Below are 5,711 nucleotides of genomic sequence, written 5' to 3' on the forward strand. Positions count from 1 at the left end.
AGGACCAGGATACAACACACTGACCTAATCAATACAGGACCACGATACTACACACTGACCTAATCAATACAGGACCACGATACTACACACTGACCTGATCAATACAGGACCACGATACTACACACTGAACTAATCAATACAGGACCACGATACTACACACTGACCTAATCAATACAGGACCACGATACTACACACTGACCTAATCAATACAGGACCACGATACTACACACTGACCTAATCAATACAGGACTACGATACTACACACTGACCTAATCAATACAGGACTACGATACTACACACTGACCTAATCAATACAAGACCACGATACTACACACTGACCTAATCAATACAGGACTACGATACTACACACTGACCTAATCAATACAGGACCACGATACTACACACTGACCTGATCAATACAGGACCAGGATACAACACACTGAACTAATCAATACAGGACCACTATACAACACACTGACCTAATCAATACAGGACCACGATATACACACACTGACCTAATCAATACAGGACTACGATACTACACACTGACCTAATCAATACAGGACCACGATACTACACACTGACCTGATCAATACAGGACCAGGATACTACACACTGACCTAATCAATACAGGACTACGATACTACACACTGACCTGATCAATACAGGACCAGGATACTACACACTGACCTAATCAATACAGGACCACGATACTACACACTGACCTAATCAATACAGGACCAGGATACTACACACTGACCTAATCAATACAGGACTACGATACTACACACTGACCTAATCAATACAGGACTACGATACTACACACTGACCTAATCAATACAGGACTACGATACTACACACTGACCTGATCAATACAGGACCAGGATACTACACACTGACCTAATCAATACAGGACCAGGATACTACACACTGACCTAATCAATACAGGACCACGATACTACACACTGAACTAATCAATACAGGACCACGATACTACACACTGACCTAATCAATACAGGACCAGGATACTACACACTGACCTAATCAATACAGGACTACGATACTACACACTGACCTAATCAATACAGGACCAGGATACTACACACTGACCTAATCAATACAGGACCAGGATACAACACACTGACCTAATCAATACAGGACCAGGATACAACACACTGACCTAATCAATACAGGACCAGGATACTACACACTGACCTAATCAATACAGGACTACGATACTACACACTGACCTAATCAATACAGGACCAGGATACAACACACTGACCTAATCAATACAGGACCAGGATACTACACACTGAACTTATCAATACAGGACCAGGATACTACACACTGACCTAATCAATACAGGACCAGGATACTACACACTGACCTAATCAATACAGGACTACGATACTACACACTGACCTAATCAATACAGGACCAGGATACTACACACTGACCTAATCAATACAGGACCAGGATACTACACACTGACCTGATCAATACAGGACTACGATACTACACACTGACCTAATCAATACAGGACCAGGATACTACACACTGACCTAATCAATACAGGACCAGGATACTACACACTGACCTAATCAATACAGGACCTAATCAATCAATACAGGACCAGGATACTACACACTGACCTAATCAATACAGGACCATCAACACTGAACTAACCAATACAGGACCAGGATACTACACACTGACCTAATCAATACAGGACCAGGATACTACACACCGACCTAATCAATACAGGACCAGGATACTACACACTGACCTAATCAATACAGGACCAGGATACTACACACTGACCTAATCAATACAGGACCAGGATACTACACACTGACCTAATCAATACAGGACCAGGATACAACACACTGACCTAATCAATACAGGACCAGGATACTACACACTGACCTAATCAATACAGGACCAGGATACTACACACTGACCTAATCAATACAGGACCAGGATACTACACACTGACCTAATCAATACAGGACCAGGATACTACACACTGAACTAATCAATACAGGACCAGGATACTACACACTGACCTAATCAATACAGGACCAGGACCAGGACCAATGATACTACACACTGACCTAATCAATACAGGACCAGGATACTACACACTGACCTAATCAATACAGGACCAGGATACTACACTGAACTAATCAATACAGGACCATACAGGACCAGGATACTGACACTGACCTAATCAATACAGGACCAGGATACTACACACTGACCTAATCAATACAGGACCAGGATACTACACACTGACCTAATCAATACAGGACCAGGATACTACACACTGACCTGATCTAATCAATACAATACAGGACCAGGATACTACACACTGAACTAATCAATACAGGACCAGGATACTACACACTGAACTAATCAATACAGGACCAGGATACTACACACTGACCTAATCAATACAGGACCAGGATACTACACTGACCTAATCAATACAGGACCAGGATACTACACACTGAACTAATCAATACAGGACCAGGATACTACACACTGACCTGATCAATACAGGACCAGGATACTACACACTGACCTAATCAATACAGGACCAGGATACTACACACTGACCTAATCAATACAGGACCAGGATACTACACACTGAACTACAGGACCACGATACTATCAATACAGGACCACGGATACTACACACTGAACTAATCAATACAGGACCAGGATACTACACACTGACCTAATCAATACAGGACCAGGATACTACACACTGACCTAATCAATACAGGACAGGACCACACTGATAATCAATACAGGACCACGATACTACACACTGACCTAATCAATACAGGACCAGGATACTACACACTGACCTAATCAATACACCACTGACCTAATCAATACAGGACCAGGATACAACACACTGACCTAATCAATACAGGACCAGGATACAACACACTGAACTAATCAATACAGGACCAGGATACTACACAGGACCAGAACTAATCCTAATAATACAGGACCAGGATACTACACACTGACCTAATCAATACAGGACCAGGATACTACACACTGACCTAATCAATACAGGACCAGGATACTACACACTGACCTAATCAATACAGGACCAGGATACAACACACTGACCTGATCAATACAGGACCAGGATACAACACACTGAACTAATCAATACAGGACCAGGATACAACACTAATCAATACAGGACCAGGATACATCCTAATCAATACAGGACCAGGATACAACACACTGACCTAATCAATACAGGACCAGGATACAACACACTGACCTAATCAATACAGGACCAGGATACAACACACTGACCTGATCAATACAGGACCATACAATAATCAATACAGGACCAGGATACAACACACTGACCTGATCAATACAGGACCAGGATACAACAACACACTGACCTAATCAATACAGGACCAGGATACAACACACTGACCTAATCAATACAGGACCAGGATACAACACACTGACCTAATCAATACAGGACCAGGATACAAACACTGACCTAATCAATACAGGACCAGGATACAACACACTGACCTGATCAATACAGGACCAGGATCAATGACCAGGACCAGGATACAACACACTGACCTGATCAATACAGGACCAGGATACAACACACTGACCTAATCAATACAGGACCAGGATACAACACACTGACCTGATCAATACAGGACCAGGATACAACACACTGACCTGATCAATACAGGACCAGGATACAACACACTGACCTGATCAATACAGGACCAGGATACAACACACTGACCTGATCAATACAGGACCAGGATACAACACACCGACCTGATCAATACAGGACCAGGATACAACACACTGACCTGATCAATACAGGACCAGGATACAACACACTGACCTGATCAATACAGGACCAGGATACAACACACTGACCTAATCAATACAGGACCAGGATACAACACACTGACCTAATCAATACAGGACCAGGATACAACACACTGACCTGATCAATGGACCTAATCAATACAGGACCAGGATACAACACACTGACCTGATCAATACAGGACCAGGATACAACACACTGACCTAATCAATACAGGACCAGGATACAACACACTGACCTGATCAATACAGGACCACGATACTACACACTGACCTAATCAATACAGGACCAGGATACAACACACTGACCTGATCAATACAGGACCAGGATACAACACACTGACCTAATCAATACAGGACCAGGATACAACACACTGACCTGATCAATACAGGACCACGATACAACACACTGACCTAATCAATACAGGACCAGGATACAACACACTGACCTGATCAATACAGGACCACGATACAACACACTGACCTAATCAATACAGGACCAGGATACAACACACTGACCTGATCAATACAGGACCAGGATACAACACACTGACCTGATCAATACAGGACCAGGCAATACAGGACCACGATACAACACACTGACCTGATCAATACAGGACCAGGATACAACACACTGACCTAATCAATACAGGACCAGGATACAACACACTGACCTGATCAATACAGGACCAGGATACAACACACTGACCTAATCAATACAGGACCAGGATACAACACACTGACCTAATCAATACAGGACCAGGATACAACACACTGACCTAATCAATACAGGACCAGGATACAACACACACCTAATCAATGGACCAGGATCAACACACTGACCCGATCAATACAGGACCAGGATACAACACACTGACCTAATCAATACAGGACCAGGATACAACACACTGACCTGATCAATACAGGACCAGGATACAACACACTGACCTAATCAATACAGGACCAGGATACAACACACCACGACCTGATCAATACAGGACCAGGATACAACCAGGATACACACTGACCTAATCAATACAGGACCAGGATACAACACACTGACCTGATCAATACAGGACCAGGATACAACACACTGACCTGATCAATACAGGACCACGATACAACACACTGACCTGATCAATACAGGACCAGGATACAACACTGACCTAATCAATACAGGACCAGGATACAACACACACTGACCTGATCAATACAGGACTAGGATACAACACACTGACCTAATCAATACAGGACCAGGATACAACACACTGACCTGATCAATACAGGACCAGGATACAACACACTGACCTAATCAATACAGGACCAGGATACAACACACTGACCTGATCAATACAGGACCAGGATACAACACACTGACCTGATCAATACAGGACCAGGATACAACACAGCCGTTACGAGAGCCTTCCAGGCGGCTCATAACATCCCGGAGGACACAGCCAGACTGGGCGCTCCAGGTTGTTGTCGGCGCTAGCACGTCGAGCTAACTAGCACGTCGAGCTAACTAGCACGCCGAGCTAACTAGCACGCCAAGCTAACTAGCACGGGCCAGTCAGGTCACAGGATACTCCTGATCCCAGCATGCATCAGTCAGATCACATCCAACTACTCCTGATCCCAGCATAAATCCCAGTCAGAAGGACTATCAGAACCTGGTCTGACACGGCCCTATCTCATCTCCAGGACATGGTTGTGTGCAGTATGTTACAGAACAGAGCCCTTTGTTATTGTTATGATTACATCTTGCTTGTATGCTGCACAACTTACATTACAGCAGAGGTATACAACTGAATGTG

The sequence above is a fragment of the Perca flavescens genome, unplaced genomic scaffold, assembly GCF_004354835.1.
Source record: "Perca flavescens isolate YP-PL-M2 unplaced genomic scaffold, PFLA_1.0 EPR50_1.1_unplaced_scaf_28, whole genome shotgun sequence".
Classification (NCBI taxonomy): Eukaryota; Metazoa; Chordata; class Actinopteri; order Perciformes; family Percidae; genus Perca; species Perca flavescens.